This window comes from Thamnophis elegans, chromosome 12, assembly GCF_009769535.1.
Source record: "Thamnophis elegans isolate rThaEle1 chromosome 12, rThaEle1.pri, whole genome shotgun sequence".
Taxonomy (NCBI): Eukaryota; Metazoa; Chordata; class Lepidosauria; order Squamata; family Colubridae; genus Thamnophis; species Thamnophis elegans.
The window spans coordinates 6595191-6615271 of NC_045552.1; the positions used below are offsets into that span (position 1 = coordinate 6595191).

Sequence of the window (20081 nt, forward strand, 5' to 3'; positions counted from 1 at the left end):
ACCCAGATGGTCATTAGGGGTATTAAATTATTTGAATCCCACCACCGCTAAGGATATAGCTGAATTGAGTCTATGGGTGACAGCTATGGGTGACATAGTGGAGAGAATGGCCAGTTCATCAAAGCTATCTTCTCCTGTGTGTTCAAGCACTCCTTAAAAAAAAAAATACACAGAGGCAAATGCTTTCAACACCACAATTTATTTTTGCTATGATTTAGTGAAAACGGAATGTTTAGAGAAAAACCACATTCATGTCAGCTAGTAGGCCCAAACACAGCATTTCAACCCTCTCAGGTCTGCTCCTCCTCCATATTTTAAATTACTATCAAGCTCTCAAGAATACTTAACCCCAAACCCCTGTTACATCTTACTTCTGAAGCTCCAATCTCCTTCTCACTTTTATATACCCTGAAAGACAAAGGGAGAAGGCTATGTTCTGACTACTTGAGAAGAAAAGCACGATCAAGTGATAGTGGAATAGTGTTACACTCCTTTGTGATGTTGAACGTTACAAGGCCATTCGCCAATCTTGTCTCTCCAACAGGATAGGAACATACGTTTGGGGTTGCGCATCCTCGGAGCATACCCCTTTCTTCAATAGCTCCAACTGTGGAGGAAAAAGGAAGAATAAGAATCTCTGAGACTTTATTGCGATTTGCTTATAGGGTCATTTTTTGCACTTCGGAGGCTTCATGGAAGCCTCCTGAAGGTCCCTGAAGCCTCCGGAGGGCCTCCGGGGACGACGACTGGGGAGGCTTTTTTCGCCTTCCCCAGGCTCCTACAAAGCCTTTGGCGACTGGGGAGAGCAAAAAAGCATTCAAAAAATGGGGGGGGGGTCACACCTCTCATACATACATGTGCACTGGGGGGTGTCGCATGTTGCATTATGAGTGTAGCACACCTGTGCACGACCCCCTATGTGCTCCCCACTTATGGCACTCAGGTTACAGTTCTGTCCCAGAGTCAAATTTCTTTTATCAGACCATTAGTTGTGTCAACTCTAGGCATAGTATATATCACAGGATGTTGCTGAACTCTTGCACACTTAATTTTCCACTGGAAGATTTATGATCGAGAGTGCATTTTCATATTTCTCTGAATGTTTATATATCTGACAAATACAGTTCTAGTGAAATATTTATCGGCTACACCAAAATGCTTTTCTCAGAATGACTATTGTGCAAAAATGCAGTTCCTTGCGAAATTTGTTTACTGCAATGTGTATATTCTAGCAGAGTAAGGATAGTTATATCAGGCGAAATTGCACCCAAAAGGCAGGGAAAATGTCTATGGATCAGAGGTGGTATTCAGCAAGTTCTGACCAGTTCTGGAGATCCGATACTAGAGATTTTGAGTGGTTTGGAGAACCAGCAAATGCCACCTCTGACTGGCCCTGCCCCCATCTGTTCTCTGCCTCCTGAGTCCCATCTGATCTGGAGGAAATGGGGATTTTGCAGTAACCTTCCCCTGCCATGCCCACCAAGCCATGGACAGAATGGGTAGTAAAAAATTTTGAATCCCACCACTGCTAAGGATATCTGCATTAAAGAGAGAAATATATGGAAAACAGTAGTAATATTCCTGCAGGTTCCTTCCCCCAACCCCCACTCTATATTGCAATTACCTGTTCAAAACCATATGAATAACGTAGATTCCCACAATTTTTAATTCCCTCACCACAATTTATCAGATTTAAATTATTTATTTTTAATTACCTGGGCTTTCTTTTTCTCTTTCTATGGTTTCTCTGATTTAAAAAATAAAAGATTGCACTCACATGTATTCATGTTAAAATTACCGTTGACACAATGGGTCTCTTGGCCGAGACACAGAATTTGCTGAGCCGGCTGGATAGAATCTCCGTGTCTTGTGTATGATCCAGAGCATACCAATCCATTGGGCCTGAGTTCATCACGGAGTGGCGCTGTAGGAATCAATCAACACAAGTTTAGCAAACCTTTTCATGGTCTCTTTCACATTCTGGCTTCTAGAATTCCCAGCCGGGGTAGGATTTGTAATCCAAGAGCCTGAAGCAGTAGTGCTATTCAGCCAGTTCTATCTGGTTTGGGAGAACGGGTTGTGGTGATGGTGGGAGGCCCTGGACACCCACCCAGAAATCATCACATCCCATTTTTGATGCTCTGTGCATGCTCGGAAGTTCCTGCACATGTTCAGAAGTTCCTGCACATGCTCAGAAGTTCATGTGCATGCTCGGGAGTTCCTGAGCATGCTCGGAAGTTCCTGCGCATGTATGTAGGTGGTACATGCTCACCTTTCTGAACCGGTAGTGAAGGTAAGTTGATTTCATCCCTGGTCTGAAGGTATTGGTGGACCAGGAATGAGGATGGCACCATATTCCATCTGCTCCATCATTCCATCACAAATCTACCCTGACGTCTGTTCTGAGTCCCCCCTTCAAAATAGGCATTATTTTCTCCTTACCCCTTAATAAGCCCTTGTGAGAGGACAGCCTGCAGGGCTCATCTCCCCTTATGACAATCCCGGCTCTGATTGGCAACTTCAGTGATGGGAAGCCCTTCTCCTCCAATGTCTGATTGCAACCCAGGGCAGCCATTTCTCCACTTACACATGGATGCTATTTTTCTCCTATGCAGGTAGTCCTCAACTTACCACCATTCATTTAGTGGCTGTTTGAAGTTACAATGGCCCTGAAAAAAGTGACTTATGACCATTTTTCACCTCTTATGACTACTGCAGCATCCCCAAGATCATGTGATTTTCATGATTGACAACTGACTCCCATTTTGACACTCCTGGGACCTTCTGACAAGCAAAGTCTATGTCAAAATCAATTCACTTAACCGCCATATTACTAATGTAAAAACCGCACTGATTCACTTAGCAAATGTGGCAAGAGAAGTCGTAAAATGGGGCAAAGTTCAGAAAGCCAATTTCTTACTTAGCAACATAAATTTGGGTTTCAATCATAGCTCTAAGTTGAGGACTACCTGTGGTTGACCCAACAATGGCTCGCTCAACAAATGAACTTTCATTAACTCATCGGTTTTAAAGAAGCGATTGGTTAACCATTTGTCTGAAATGGTGTAGGGTTACCTGCTGGAGCAGGGGTTGGACTAGAAGATCTCTAAGGCCCCTTCCAACTCTGTTATGCTGTTATTCCTCACCCTCTCACCTCCTGAAGGTTGCTGCTCCATTGAAACTTTGCATCTCTTTGGAGACAGGTATGATGCTGATGCTGCTTTCTCCTTAAGCTGGGTCAAATTTGCTCCCCTGGCTTTCTCATTTCCTGCCCACAGTACTGCCAACCTTTAACCTTCTCTACCTTATGCAAATAAACATTGAGTTGAATTACTTACACCAAAGAGGCAGAACATTGCAACCGTCTGACTGGCAACAGAAAAGATTCGCTTGATAATATCCCTGTGCAGTGGTGATACTGTAAAAGCCGTCATTGCATTCCTCAGCCTTAGCACAAGTCTTAGCTGTGAAACTGAGTGAAGGACTAGCTATGAAACAGAGATGAAATGCTGGGATTTAGAAAAAAAGAAAATAAAGGCAGTGTTTAAAAAGCACTGAGCTCAATTCAATATTTTATTTGAGATCCCTTGTGTTAATGGATGTTGGCTGGACAAGAAGATTATATGGTTTTCCTTAATAGGAGAAAGAATATAGTCACAAAAATAGTCATTTCAAGGCACAAAATTACCCCATGCGTAATTGGAGATGGCTTCCTCCATTTATTTCAGGTAAGGAGGAAGAGTTAGTTTTGTCTGGTGAACTTCTGGAAACTATTCTGCACCATTAAATAGATATTGGATCCCTTTCTTTCTCTTACCACTTTTCTCCCAGTCTTTTTCATGTACGGTAAAGATACCCCTCACACATGTCTACTAGCTATTCCCAAATATACGGGACGGTGCTCATCTCCGTTTCAAAACCATGTGGTCGGCATGATTAAACGCCAAAGATGCATGGAACACTGTTACCTTCCCACCAAAGATGGTCTCTATTTTTCTACTTGCATTTTACATGCTTTCGAACTTCTAGGTTGGCAGAATCTGGGACAAGTAACAGGAACTCACTCTGTTATGTGATGCTAAGGATTCGAACCGCCGAACTGCCATCCTTTCTGATTGACAAGGTCAGCACCTTAGCCACTGAACCACTGTGTCCCTTCCATGTACTGTAGAGTAACAGAAAATAATATTTTCGCCAACACAACATTTCTAGTAAGCATAACCCACTGAAATTGGCAGAATATGTTGCCATTAGTTGAAGTCAATGATGAAATCCACCTTCAAGAAAACTGAATTATTCCTTGATGCTTGAGATACTAAGTGATGGTAATATGGACTTGAAACTGAAAAGGTATTTCACTCACTGAGGGTAACAAGGAGAGACAAGGAAAAGCAATGTGTTTGGTCTTGTTCACACTCCATCAATTTCATGTCCTCGTTTCTGCATTCTCCTCTAGTGGCAAAACATGTCTGGCATTTTAGAGATCTGACTGCAGAGGAGAGAAGCAAAATGATTATACATGCAGTGAGCCAATCAGGCGATGCAATAGTTATTTAAAAGCCCTGTGTAGACTTCAATAATAATGACATTTTTTTCTCGGTGTGTATCCATTTCTAACACGCATTTGAAACTTCGAAGGCTAGAGATTGAAAAACATGGATATCAAAAATTAGCTCAGCTTTTAAATAGGAAACGTGATTTTTCATTCTCTTCTTTAGATGAGATGTTCCCCGAAGGACTTCTTTTTATTGTTGATTGAGATCATCCTTCTAAACAAGCTGATTGAGTGCCAGCAGATTAAGAACCAATACAGAGTATCCTGAGACTATGAAGAATTCACAGTTTATACTCTATCACTTTCATTTTAGTGTTTTGATTGAAGACATTGAGTTAGGAGCTGGGAAAGGTACAGCATCTCCAAAACATGGCCAGGAAAATAGCTGACCTCTTACTGCTGGCAGCAGGGGTGAAGGCTGACTCAAAAGACCAACTCTTAGCCTCCTGCCCATCCTGCAACTATCTGGTTGCTGGTTCACCTCCTCGTTCATTTATTGAGAGCCTGTCTTTAAAAAGCTAAAACAAGCAGAGAGCTGAAGATGCTTCTCCATCCATGTGTCTTTATCCATTTAAGAAACCTCCTTCTAGTAACTCTCTGGAACAGGGGTGTCAAACTCAAAGCCCAGGGGTTGGATCCAGCCCACAAGGTGCTTAGATCTAGCCCATGGGACCACCCTGGAAATAGCAAAGGACCAGCCTGCGATGCCTCTGCCAGCAAAAATGGAGCTCATGAGGACCTCACACGGCCCTCCTGAGCTCCATTTCATAAAAATAATTCTTTGTTGACATGCACAACATATGTACAATGAGATTGGAGGAGTGCAACCCACACCCAGCACAGTACAACTCACAGTGAAGTCAAACAAAAAAAATCCCTAACCCAATAAATCATATTAACAAACACCCAGTCCCATTACACTACTGAGAGCATGTTACACATTGCGATGGCCCTGCAAGTTCCATCGTATAACTTAGTTATGATGTCACTTCGTGTCCAGGAGTCTGACAGCCAATTGGCACTCCACTGGCAGAGGGTTGCAGGAGGCTGTCCCGTCCGAAAACGGAGCTCAGCAGGGCTGCACTTGGCCACGCTGAGCTCCATTTTCACTGGAAGAGGGTTGCAGGAGCCCATTGCAGGCAAAAACAGAGATCAGGAGATCTGTTTTGGCTGGTAGAGCACTCGAGACTCTGACACAATTGACATCATGCTGGCCACAACCTCCCCAGCCCCCCTCCCCCTGTGAGGTCAAACACAACCCTGATGTGGCCCTCAATGAAATAGAGTTTGACACCCCTGCTCTAGAATCTCAGTGTTGAATAGCAATACTCACCACCTGTCAGTAAGACTGAGGAGATGAGACAGAAGAAGAGAACAAGACCAGCAGCCATTGTATCTACAGAGTGGCTCCAGAGTGCTCTGCTGAAACCAACCAGTGAAGGCACTGAATTTTATAGTTATTGGAGCATGGCTCCCCTGTAGGATGTTTTGGATTGATTCCCTCCAGTGGGTGGAATGGAAGACATGAGTGATCACCAAATCCCACACAGGGTAGAATAATAACAACTTGCACCATGAAATAGCCAAAGGGGCAACATCAATGGAGAACCAACTGGTTGGTTGAGCCTTGTTGGGATCATCCAGTAACTCAGTGGGTTCTTTAGGTTAAGCAAGAATTGATTCCAATCTCATGAAGAAATAAAAAATGAAATGGGAGAATTGAAAGGAACTATCAAGAATGTAGATGATAAAATTAAAAAGATACAGAATGCCTTAACAATCAATGAACAGAAAATCCAGTGTATGGAAGAAAAAAATAGAACAATGAGACCAGAAGATGGGAAAAATGGAAATGGAATATAAAAAACTTAATAAAGAATTAGAACTATCAATAATCCAACTTGAAAATGAAAGAGCTGCATTCTACCTAAGATTCCAAAACATACCGGAAGAGAAGGAGGAAGAACTGAAAGGAAAAGTAATTAAAATCCTCAGTGAATCTCTTCAAAAAAAAGAACAAGAATTGAGAGGTGGCATTGATGAAGCTTATAGGGTGCATACTAATTATGCCAGAAGACATAGACTCCTGAGAGAAGCGCATGTAAGATTTGCTAAGAAAACAATGAGAGATGAAGTATACAAAAAAATCAGAGAAGAGACAATCACACTACAGGGAAAAGAGTTGATCACGCTCAAACAGATTCCATGAAGAATTCAGGAACAACGTAGGCAGTACCAATTTTTAACAAAACAGTTAAATAAAAGCAGAATAATGTACAGATGGTTGGTACCAGAAGGGGTCTTAGTATCTTGGCAAGGAAAAAGATATAAGATAGAGAATATAGAAGATGCACAGAAATTCTATGAAGAATATGGCAAGAGGGAAATAGAACAAGGAAGCAAAGAGGAATTAGAAAGTAGAGGTCAAGAGGAAGAAATATTAGAACATAACGAGAAAAACAGGAGAGAAGACCAGAGGCAAGAAAGAGAGAGAGCAGAGAGGGAACGCGCGAGGGGGAAATGTCAGATACAAACTAGAAGTAAAAAAAACAACTCCAGTTAAAGATGGATCAGAAACAACAATTACCTCGAGAAATTTGAATGGACTGAATGGACAAAAAAAAAAAAAAAGAGCCCAGATGATTAATAAAATAAGAAGGTTAAGAATGGTGAAATCAATTCAGGATGATAGCGGGTATGTAGATTGTAGAACAAAAGAGAAAAAAAAGGAAATGTTATGAAACTATATGGGTTTGTGGAAATATCATCCCCAAGAAAATACAAATTGAGATTTGAAAGAGACACATATAACAATAGAAAAAGAAAGGGAGGGAAGAAGGAAGGAGAGGAGGGTGGAAAGAAGAGAAAGAGAAGGAGAGATAGTAGGAAAGGAAGAGGAAGAGTGGAGGAGAGGTAAGGGAAGTAGAAAGAGATAAGGAGAGGTGGGTGGAGGGGAAAGAAAGAGAAGGAGAGGAGGGAAGATGGGAGAGAAAGAGAAGGAGAGAAGGTAGGAAGGGGAAGAGAGAAGGTAAGAGTAGGGGAGAGGTAAGGTAAGAAAGAAGGGGAAGGGGAGGAGTAAGCAAGGAAGTAGAGAAGGAAGGGAGAGAGAAAACAAAAGAAGGAGAAAATAAGGTGGTGTCAAAACAGGCGCCAGGGCTGGTAAACAAAACAATCCAAACTGTACCTTATAATCTTTTAAATGGAATAACAGTAGTATAAGAATGGCAAAGAAAAAGAATAACCATGTGAATGTATACCTAGAATTGTATGTAAGAGAATAAGTGATAGTAAGACTATATAGCACAATATAGGTAAACAATATTTGGTTATAAATAGCTAAGTACAAATAAATATAGAATTGTGCATAAAAATGGATAACGAATAAGGAGACAATGAATGAAAGATAGAAATGTATAGAAGGGAAAACACTAACTGCAAAGGAACCGATACGGAACTGCTGTATGATATACGATGGAACATCTTGTTCCTATGTTGTCTTAAGTTATGTGTTTGTTTTTGTTGATGTGTTTATGTGCTGAAAATAAAAATTTATTAAAAAAATAAAAAAAGAATTGATTCCAATCATAAATAAGGGGTTGAAGAGGAAATATCTCCCTCCTCTTTTATTTTATTTTATTTAAGAACGGAGAGTAAGAGGATGCTTGCTATGTGTCAACATGTCCAAGGTAGGGTCAGTGGTGGCGATGAAGGATATTAAGTAGCTCAGAGAACCAATTGTTGGAAGAAATCTCCTTTTGTTTTTTCCCCACTTTACAGGGCTAATCCTGTAAGGAAGGCAGGAAGGAAACATTCTAGTGTTGTTTCTAGCCTAATCTTTATTGCCCTGCTTACAGAAACTGCCTCTCCGGTTAACCCTCATTACATTGCAACAGCCAAGGCCAAGCGCCCCTCGACATGAGTGACCTTGAGTTGGCCACGCCCACCCAGTCACATGACCACGGACCTCCACTTACCCAGCTGGTCATTAGGGCAGAGAACCGGTTGTTAAATTATTTGAATCCCACCACTGCTAAGGATATAGCTGAATTGAGTCTATGGGTGACAGCTATGGGTGACATAGTGGAGAGAATGGCCAGTTCATCAAAGGTATTTTCTCCTGTGTGTTCAAGCACTCCTTAAAAAAAACTACACAGAGACAGATGCTTTCAACACCGCAATTTATTTTAGTTATGATTTAGTGAAAACGGAACGTTTAGAGAGAAACCACATTCATCTCAGCTAGTAGGCCCAAACGCAGCATTTCAACCCTCTCAGGTCTGCTCCACCTCCATATTTTAAATTACTATCAAGCTCTCAAGAATACTTAACCCCAAACCCCTGTTACATCTTACTTCTGAAGCTCCAATCTCCTTCTCACTTTTATAAACCCTGAAAGACAAAGGCAGAAGCCTATGTTCTGATTACTTGAGAAGAAAAGCACGATCAAGTGATAATGGAATAGTGTTACACTCCTTCGTCATGTTGTATGTTACAAGGCCATTGGCCAAGCTTGTCTCTCCAATAGGATAGGAACATATGTCTGGGGTTGCGCATCCTCGGAGCATAGCCCTTTCTTCAATAGCTCCAACTGTGGAGGAAAAAGGAAGAATAAGAATCTCTGAGACTTTATTGCGGTTTGCTTATAGGGTCGTTTTTTGCCCTCCGGAGGCTTCATGGAAGCCTCCTGAAGGTCCCTGAAGCCTCTGGAGGGCCTCCGGGGACGATGACTGGGGAGGCTGTTTTCGCCCTCCCCAGGATCCTATAAAGCCTTTGGCATCTGGGGAGGGCAAAAAAGCATGGAAAAAATGGGGGGTCGCACCTCTCAGAGTAAGGATAGTTATATCAGTTAGTTATATCAGGTGAAATTGCACCCAAAAGGCAGGGAAAATGTCTACGGATCAGAGGTGGTATTCAGCAAGTTCTGACCAGTTCTGGAGACCCGATACTGGAGATTTTGAGTGGTTTGGAGAACCAGCAAATGCCACCTCTGACTGGCCCTGCCCCCATCTCTTCTCTGCCTCCTGAGTCCCAGCTGATCGGGAGGAAATGGGGATTTTGCAGTAACCTTCCCCTGCCATGCCCACCAAGAACGGATAGTAAAAATTTGTTGAATCTCACCATTGCTAAGGATATCTGCATTAAGGAGAGAAATATATGGAAAACAGTAGTAATATTCCTGCAAGTTCCTTCCCCCAACCCCCACTCTATATTGCAATTACCTGTTCAAAACCCTATGAATAACGTAGATTCCCACAATTTTTAATTCCCCTCACCACAATTTATAAGATTTTAATTATTTATTTTTAATAACCTGGACTTCCTTTTTCTCTTTCTATGGTTTCTCTGATTTAAAAAATAAAAGATTGCACTCACATGTATTCATGGTAAAATTAAGGTTGACACAATGGGTCTCTCGGCCGAGACAGAGAATTTGCTGATCCGGCTGGATAGAATCTCCGTGTCTTGTGTATGATCCAGAACATACCAATCCATTGGGCCTGAGTTCATCACGGAGTGGCGCTGTAGGAATCAATCAACACAAGTTTAGCAAACCTTTTCACGGTCTCTTTCACATTCTGGCTTCCAGAATTCCCAGCCGGGGTAGGATTTGTAATCCAAGAGTCTGAAGCAGTGGTGCTGTTCAGCCAATTCTATCTGGTTCGGGAGAACCGGTTGTGCTGATGGCGGGAGGCCCTGGACACCCACCCAGATATCATCACATTCTGTTTTTGATGGACTGTGCATGCTCGAACATTCCTGTGCATGCTCAGGAGTTCCTGCGCATGTGTGAAGGTAGTGCATGCTCACCTGTAAGTTGAGGACTACCTGTGGTTGACACAACCATGACATGCTCAACAAATGAACTTTCATTAATACATCGGTTTTAAAGAAGAGATTGGATAACCATTTGTCTGAAATGGTGTAGGGTTACCTGCTTGAGCAGGGGTTGGACTAGAAGATCTCCAAGGTCCCTTCCAACTCAGTTATGCTGTTATTCCTCACCCTCGCACCCCCTGAAGGTTGCTGCTCCATTGAAACTTTGCATCTCTTTGGAGACAGGTATGGTGGTGATGTTGCTTTCTCCTTAAGCTGGGTCAAATTTGCTCCCCTGGCTTTCTCACTCCCTGCCCACAGTACTGCCAACCTTTAACCTTCTCTACCTTACGCAAATAAGCATTGAGTTGAATTACTTACACCAAAGAGGCAGGACATTGCAACCGTCTGACTGGCAACAGAAAATGTTCACTTGATAATAATATCCCTGTGCAGTGGTGATACTGTAAAAGCCGTCATTGCATTCCTCAGCCTTTGCACAAGTCTTAGCTGTGTAACTGAGTGAAGGACTAGCTATGAAACAGAGATGAAATGCTGGGATTTAGAAAAAAAGAAAATAAAGGCAGTGTTTAAAAAGAAAATAAAGGCAGTGTTTAAAAAGCACTGAGCTCAACTCAATTTTTTATTTGAGATCCCTTGTGTTAATGGATGTTGGCTGGACAAGAAGATTATATGGTTTTCCTTAATAGGAGAAAGAGAATACTCACAAAAATAGTCATTTCAAGGCACAAAATTACCCCGTGCATAATTGGAGATGGTTTTCTCCATTTATTTCAGGTAAGGAGGAAGAGTTAATTTTGACTGGTGAACTTCTGAAAACTATTCTGCACCTTTAAATGAATATTGGATCCCTTTCTTTCTCTTACCACTTTTCTCCCAGTCTTTTTCACGTACAGTAAAGTTTCCCCTCACACATATGTGTGAGCTACTCCCAAATCTAGGGGGCAGTGCTCATTTCCATTTCAAAGCTGAAGATCCAGCTCTGTCCGAAGACACCTCTGTGTTCATGTGGCCAGCATGATTAAACGCCAAAGGCGCATGGAACACTGTTACCTTCCCACCAAAGGTGGTTCCTATTTTTCTACTTGCACTTTACATGCTTTCAAACTGTTAGGTTGGCAGAAGCTGGGACAAGTAACAGGAGCTCACTCTGTTATGCGGTGCTAAGGATTCGAACCGCTGAACTGCCGACCTTTCTGATCAACAAGCTCAGCATCTTAGCCACTGAGGCACCATGTCCCTTCCATGTACTGTAGAGTAACAGAAAATATTTTTGCCAACAGAACGTTTCTAGTAAGCATAACCCACTGAAATTGGCAGAATATGTTGCCATTAGTTGAAGTCAATGATGAAATCCACCTTCAAGAAAACTGAATTATTCCTTTATGCTTGAGATACTAAGTGATGGTAATATGGACTTTCAGCTAAACTGAAAAGGTATTTCACTCACTTAAAGTAGCAAGGAAAGACAAGGAAAAGCAATGTGTTTGGTCTTGTTCACACTCCATCAATTTCATGTCCTCGTTTCTGCATTCTCCTTTAGTGGCAAAACATGTCTGGCATTTTAGAGATCTGACTGCAGAGGAGAGAAGCAAAATGATTATACATGCAGTGAGCCAACCAGGCGATGCAATAGTTATTTAAAAGCCCTGTGTAGACTTCAAAAATAATAACAATTATTTCTCGGTGTGTATTCATTTCTAGTACGCATTTGAAACTTCGAAGGTTAGAGATTGAGAAACATGGATATCAGAAATTAGCTCAGCTTTTAAATAGGAAATGTGATCTTTCATTCTCTTCTTTAGATGAGATGTTCTCCTAAACAATTCTTTTTATTATTGATTGAGATCAGGCTTCTAAACAAGCTGATTGAGTGCCAGCAGATTAAGAACCAATACAGATTATCCTGAGACTATGAAGAATTCACAGTTTATAATCTATCACTTTCGTTTTAGTGTTTTGGTTGAACACATTGAATTAGGAGCTGGGAAACTCTGCGTTCTAGTTTTGCTTTAGGCACAAATGTCAGCTTGGAGACTTCGGACCAGTCACTCCTTAGCACAAGAAGAAGGTACAGCATCTCTAAAGAATGGCCAGGAAAATAGCTGACCTCTTACTGCTGGCAGCAGGGGTGAAGGCTGACTCAAAAGACCAACTCTTAGCCTCCTGCCCATCCTGCAACTATCTGGTTGCTGATTCACCTCCTTGTTCATTTATTGAGGGCCTGTCTTTAAAAAGCTAAAACAAGCAGAGAGCTGAAGATGCTTCTCCATCAATGTCTCTTTATCTATTTAAGAAACCTCCTTCTAGTAACTCTCTGGAACAGGGGTGTCAAACTCAAAGCCCAGGGGTTGAATCCAGCCTACGGGCTGCTTAGATCTAGCCCATGGGACCACCCTGGAAATAGCAAAGGACCGGCCTGCGGTTCCTCTGCCAGCGAAAATGGAGCTCACGAGGACCTCGCATGGCCCTCCTGAGCTCCATTTCATAAAAATAATTCTTTGTTGATGTGCACAATATATGTACAATGAGACTGGAGGCGTGCATCTCCCCCAGCACAGTATAACTCACAGTGAAGTCAAAAAAAAAAAATCCCTAACCCAATAAATCATATTAACAAACACCCAGTCCCATTACACTACTGAGAACATGTTACACATTGCGCTGGCCCTGCAAGTTCCATCGTACAACTTAGTTATGATGTCACTTCGTGTCCAGGAGTCTGACAGCCGACTGGCACGCCACTGGCAGAGGGTTGCAGGAGGCTGACCCATCCGAAAACGGAGCCCAGCAGGGCTGCATGTGGCCACCCTGACCTCCATTTTCACTGGAAGAGGGTTGCAGGAGGCCATCACAGGCAAAAACAGAGATCAGGAGATCTGTTTTTGGTGGTAGAGCACTCGGGCCTCCGACACAAGTGACATCAGGCTGGCCACAACCACCCCAGCCTCCCTCCTCCCCCACGAGGTCAAACACAACCCTGATGTGGCCCTCAATGAAATAGAGTTTGACACCCCTGCTCTAGAATCTCAGTGTTGAATAGCAATACTCACCACCTGTCAGTAAGACTGAGGATATAAGACAGAAGAAGAGAACAAGACCAGCAGCCATTGTATCTGCAGAGTGACTCCAGTGCTCTCCTGAAACCAACAAGCGAAGGCACTGAATTTTATAGTTATGGGAGCATGGCTCCCCTGTAGGATGTTTTGGATTGATTCCCTCCAGTGGGTGGAATGGAAGACATGAATGATCACCAAATCCCACACAGGGTAGAATAATAACAACTTGCACCATGAAATAGCCAAAGGGGCAACATCAACGGAGAACCAACAGGTTGGTTGAGCCTTGTTGGGATCATCCAGTAACTCAGTGGATTCTTTAGGTTAAGCAAGAATTGATTCCAATCTCATGAAGAAAGGAAAAATGAAATGGGAGAATTGAAAGGAACTATCAAGAATGTAGATGATAAAATTGAAAAGATACAGAATGCCTTAACAATCAATGAACAGAAAATCCAGTGTATGGAAGAAAAAATAGAACAATGAGACCAGAAGATGGGAAAAATGGAATTGGAATATAAACAACTTAATAAAGAATTAGAACTATCAATAATCCAACTTGAAAATGAAAGAGCTGCATTCTACCTAAGATTCCAAAACATACCGGAAGAGAAGGAGGAAGAACTGAAAGGAAAAGTAATTAAAATCCTCAGTGAATCTCTTCAAAAAAAAGAACAAGAATTGAGAGGTGGCATTGATGAAGCTTATAGGGTGCATACTAATTATGCCAGAAGACATAGACTCCTGAGAGAAGCGCATGTAAGATTTGCTAAGAAAACAACGAGAGATGAAGTATACAAAAAAATCAGAGAAGAGACAATCACACTACAGGGAAAAGAGTTGATCATGCTCAAACAGATTCCATGAAGAATTCAGGAACAACGTAGGCAGTACCAATTTTTAACAAAACAGTTAAATAAAAACAGAATAATGTACAGATGGTTGGTACCAGAAGGGGTCCTAGTATCTTGGCAAGGAATAAGATATAAGATAGAGAATATAGAAGATGCACAGAAATTCTATGAAGAATATGGCAAGAGGGAAATAGAACAAGGAAGCAAAGAGGAATTAGAAAGTAGAGGTCAAGAGGAAGAAATATTAGAACATAACAAAAGAAATGGGAGAGAAGAACAGAGACAAGAAAGAGAGAGAGCAGAGAAGGAACGCGCGAGAGGGAAATGTCAGATACAAACTAGAAGTAAAAAAACCAACCCCAGTTAAAGATGGATCAGAAACAACAATTACCTCAATAAATTTGAATGGACTGAATGCACCAAAAAAAAAAAAGAGCCCAGATGATTAATAAAATAAGAAGGTTAAGAATGCTGCAATCAATTCAGGACGATAGCAGGTATGTAGATTGTAGAACGAAAGAGAAAAAAAGGAAATGTTATGAAACTATATGGGTTTGTGGAAATATCATCCCCAAGAAAACACAAATTGAGATTTGAAAGAGACACCTATAACAATATAAAAGAAAGGGAGGATAGAAGGAAGGAGAGGAGAGAAGGAAGGAAGTAGAGAAGGGAGGGATGAAGGAAGGGAAGGGAGAGGAGGGTGGAAAAAAGAGAAAGAGAAGGAGAGATAGTAGGAAAGGAAGAGGAAGAGTGGAGGAGAGGTAAGGGAAGAAGAAAGAGATAAGGAGAGGTGGGTGGAAGGGAAAGAAAGAGAAGGAGAGAAGGTAGGAAGGGGAAGAGAGAGGGTAAGAGTAGGGGGGATGTAAGGGAAGAAAGTAGGGGAAGGGGAGGAGTAAGCAAGAAAGTAGAGAAGGAAGGGAGAGAGAAAAGAAAAGAAAGAGAAAATAAGGTGGTGTCAAAACAGGCGCCAGGGCTGGTAAACAAAACAATCCAAACTGTACCTGATAATCTTTTAAATGGAATAACAATAGTATAAGACTGGAAAAGAAAAAGAATAACCATGTGAATGTATACCTAGAATTGTATGTAAGAGAATAAGCGATAGTAAGAATATATAGCACAATATAGGTAAACAATATTTGGTTATAAATAGCTAAGTATAAATAAATATAGAATTGTACATAAAAATGGATAACGAATAAGGAGACAATGAATGAAAGATAGAAATGTATAGAAGGGAAAACACTAACTGCAAAGAAACCGATACGGAACTGCTGTATGATATACGATGGAACCTCTTGCTCCTATGTTGTCTTAAGTCATGTGTTTGTTTTCGTTGATGTGTTTATGTGTTTCAAATAAAAATTTATTAAAAAAAATAAAAAAAGAATTGATTCCAGTCATAAATAAGGGGTTGAAGAGGAAATATCTCCCTCCTCATTTATTTTATTTTATTTCAGAAAGGGGAGTAAGAGGATGCTTGCTATGTGCCAACATGTCCAAGGTGGGTCAGTGGTGATGATGAAGGATATTATTTTGTTTTGATTCGTTGATAAACAGCATAGGACCATAACCACTACTCAAGTATTCACTGGAGGTCTTGGCCAACCCAGCTTCTTTTATTGGAAGAGAAAGGAGGAGGTTGCTGTGGCATGTTCGACTCTATCAGGAGTGGAGATTAAACTTGTATGGTGTTTTTGCAATGGTTTAATGGGGATTTCTGTAGGTCAGTAATAGATGAATTACAAAAGGACATCAACCCTGTCCTTGGAAGGACAGATCCTGAAGCTGAAGCTCAAATTCTCTGGCCATCAAATGAGAAGAGAGGACACATTAGAAATGTGCCTCTGCTGCAATGGTGGGATTCAGCCGGTTCGCTTCTATTCGGGAGAACCGGTTGGTAACTTTCTAAGTAGTTCAGAGAACCGATTGTTGGAAGAAATCTCCTTTTGTTTTTTCCACATTACAGGGCTAATCCTGTAAGGAAGGCAGGAAGGAAACATTCTGGTGTTGTTTCTAGCCTGATCTTTCTTGCCCTGTTTACAGAAACTGCCTCTCCGGTTAATCCTTACTACATTGTCGCAGCCAAGGCCAAGCGCCCATCGACATGAGTGACCTTGAGTTGGCCCACCCACCCAGTCACATGACCACCGAGCCACAACCTACCCAGCTGGTCATTAGGGCAGAGAACCGGTTGTTAAATTATTTGAATCCCACCACAGCTAAGAATATAGCTGAATTGAGTCTATGGGTAACAGCTATGGGTGACATAGTGGAGAGAATGGCCAGTTCATCAAAGCTATCTTCTCCTGTGTGTTCAAGTAGTCCTTAGAAAAAAATACACAGAGACAGATGCTTTCAACACCGCAATTTATTTTTGTTATGATTTAGTGAAAAGGGAACATTTAGAGAGAAACCACATTCATATCAGCTAGTAGGCCCAAACACAGCAATTCAACCCTCTCAGGTCTGCTCCTCCTCCATATTTTAAATTACTATGAAGCTCTCAAGAATACTTAACACCAAACCACTGTTACATCTTACTATTGATGCTCCAATCTCTTTCTCACATTTATAAACCCTGAAAGACAAAGGGAGAAGGCATGTTCTGACTACTTGAGAGGAAAAGCACGATCAAGTGATAGTGGAATAGTGTTACACTCCTTCATGACGTTGAACGTTACAAGGCCATTGGCCATGCTTGACTCTCCAACAGGATAGGAACATATGTCTGGGGTTGCGCATCCTCGGAGCATAGCCCTTTCTTCAATAGCTCCAACTGTGGAGGAAAAAGGAAGAATAAGAATCTCTGAGACTTTATTGCGGTTTGCTTATAGGGTCGTTTTTTTGCCCTCCGGAGGCTTCATGGGAGCCTCCTGAAGGTCCCTAAAGCCTCTGGAGGGCATCCGGGGACTACGGCAGGTGAGTCTGTTTTCGCCCTCCCCAGGCTCCTATAAAGGCTTTGGAGTCTGGGGAGGGCAAAAAAAGCATGCAAAAAATGGGGAGGATCACGCCTCTCATGCACACATGTGCACTGGAGGGGAGTTGCGTGTTGCATTAAGAGTGTGGCACACCTGCACATGACCCCCTTGCGCTCCCCCCTTATGGCACTTAGGTTTCAGTTCTGGCCCAGAGTCAAATTTCTTTTATCTGACCATTAGTTGTCTCAACTCTAGGCATAGTTTATATCACAGGATGTTGCTGAACTTTTGCACACTTAATTTTCCACTGGAAGGTTTGTGATCGAGAGTGCATTTTCGTATTTCTCTGAATCTTTATATATCTGACAGATACAGTTCCAGTGAAAAATTTATCAGCTACACCAAAATGCTTTTCTCGGAATGAATATTGTGCAAAAATGCAGTTGCTTGGGAAATTTTTTTTTACTGCAATGTGTATATTCTAGCAGAATGATAGTTACATCAGGCGAAATTGCACCCAAAAGGCAGGGAAAATGTCTATGGATCAGAGGTGGTATTCAGCAAGTTCTGATCAGTTCTGGAGACCCGATACTGGAGATTTTGAGTGGTTTGGAGAACCAGCAAATGCCACCACTGACTGGCCCTGCCCCCATCTCTTCTCTGCCTCCTGAGTCCCAGCTGATCGGGAGGAAATGGGGATTTTGCAGAAACCTTCCCCTGCCATGCCCACCAAGCCATGGACAGAACGGGTAGTAAAAATTTTTGAATCCCACCACTGCTAAGGATATCTGCATTAAGGAGAGAAATATATGGAAAACAGTAGTAATATTCCTGCAGGTTCCTTCCGCCAAACCCCACTCTATATTGCAATTATCTGTTCAAAACCATATGAATAACGTAGGTTCCCACAATTTTTAATCCTCTCACCACAATTTATCAGATTTTAATTATTTATTTTTAATTACCTGGGCTTCCTTTTTCTCTTTCTGTGCTTTCTCTGATTTAAAAAATAAAAGTTTGCACTCACATGTATTCATGGTAAAATTAAGGTTGACACAATGGGTCTCTCGGCCGAGACAGAGAATTTGCTGAGCCGGCTGGATAGAATCTCCGTGTCTTGTGTATGATCCAGAGCATACCAATCCATTGGGCCTGAGTTCATCACGGAGTGGCGCTGTAGGAATCAATCAACACAAGTTTAAAAAATCTTTTCATGGTCTCTTTCACATTCTGGCTTCCAGAATTCCCAGCCAGGACTCTTGGATTTGTGTTGCTATTCAGCCAGTTCTATCTGCTTCAGGAGAACGGGTTGTGGTGATGGTGGGAGGCCCTGGACATCCACCCAGAAATCATCACATCCCATTTTTGATGCTCTGTGCATGCTCAGAAGTTCCTGCGCATGCTCAGGAGTTCCTGCGCATATGTGTAGGTGGTACATGCTCACCTTTCTGAACCGGTAGTAAAGGTAAGTTGATTTCAACCCTGGTCTGAAGGTATTGATGGACCAGGAATGAGGATGGCACCATATTCCATCTGCTCCACCATTCCATCAGAAATCTACCCTGATGCCTGTTCTGAGGCCCCCCTTCAAAATAGGCATTTTTTTCTCCTTACCCCTTAATAAGCCCTTTTGAGAGGACTCACCTCCCCTTATGACAATCCTGGCTCTGATTGGCAACTTCAGTGATGGGAAGCCCTTCTCCTCCAGTGTCTGATTGCAACCCAGGGCAGCCATTTCTCCACCGACACATGGATGCTATTTTTCTCCTATGCAGGGAGTCCTCAACTTACCACCATTCATTTAGTGGCCGTTTGAAGTTACAATGGCTCTGAAAAAAGTGACTTACGACCATTTTTCACCTCTTATGACTACTGCAGCATCCCTAAGGTCACGTGATTTTCATGATTAACAACTGACTCCCATTTTGACACTCCTGGGACCTTCTGACAAGCAAAGTCTATGTCAAAATCAATTCACTTAACAGCCATATTACCAATGTAACAACTGCAGTGATTCACTTAGGAAATGTGGCAAGAGAAGTCGTAAAATGGGGCAAAGTTCAGATAGCCAATTTCTTACTTAGCAACATAAATTTGGGGCTCAATCATAGCTGTAATTTGAGGACTACCCATGGTTGACCCAACAATGGCTCGCTCAACAAATGAACTTTCATTAATACATCGGTTTTAAAGAAGCGATTGGATAACCATTTGTCTGAAATGGTGTAGGGTTACCTGCTTGAGCAGGGGTTGGACTACAAGATCTCCAAGGTCCCTTCCAACTCTGTTATGCTGTTATTCCTCACCCTCTCACCCCCTGAAGGTTGCTGCTCCATTGAAACTTTGCATCTCTTTGGAGACAGGTATGGTGGTGATGTTGCTTTCTCCTTAAGCTGGGTCAAATTTGCTCCCCTGGCTTTCTCACTTCCTGCCCACAGTACAGCCAACCTTTAACCTTCTCTACCTTACGGAAATAAGCATTGAGTTGAATTACTTACACCAAAGAGGCAGGACATTGCAACCGTCTGACTGGCAACAGAAAAGGTTCACTTGAGCATAATGTCCCTGTGCAGTGGTCATGCTGTAAAAGCCGTCATTGCATTCCTCAGCCTTTGCACAAGTCTTAGCTGTGTAACTGAGTGAAGGACTAGCTATGAAACAGAGATGAAATGCTGGGATTTAGAAAAAAAGAAAATAAAGGCAGTGTTTAAAAAGCACTGAGCTCAATTCAATATTTTATTTGAGATCCCTTATATTAATGGATGTTGGCTGGACAAGAAGATTATATGGTTTTCCTTAATAGGAGAAAGAAAATAGTCACAAAAATAGTTATTTCAAGGCACAAAATTACCCT

The 20081-nt window shown here is 41.9% G+C and overlaps 2 long non-coding RNA genes across 2 annotated transcripts; both read right to left on the reverse strand.

Annotated features, from left to right (window-relative positions):
* Positions 1–224: 224 nt before the first annotated feature.
* LOC116516184 lies at positions 225–10562 on the reverse strand. The gene is made up of 3 exons (XR_004256316.1): positions 10488–10562; positions 9929–10075; positions 225–607 (listed from the first exon to the last, which is right to left on the reverse strand). It is a non-coding gene; the product is annotated as an uncharacterized LOC116516184 (long non-coding RNA).
* Positions 10563–17005: 6443 nt separating this feature from the next.
* On the reverse strand, positions 17006–19617 carry LOC116515217. The gene is made up of 3 exons (XR_004256220.1): positions 19463–19617; positions 18255–18401; positions 17006–17085 (listed from the first exon to the last, which is right to left on the reverse strand). It is a non-coding gene; the product is annotated as an uncharacterized LOC116515217 (long non-coding RNA).
* Between the last annotated feature and the right edge of the window lie 464 nt (positions 19618–20081).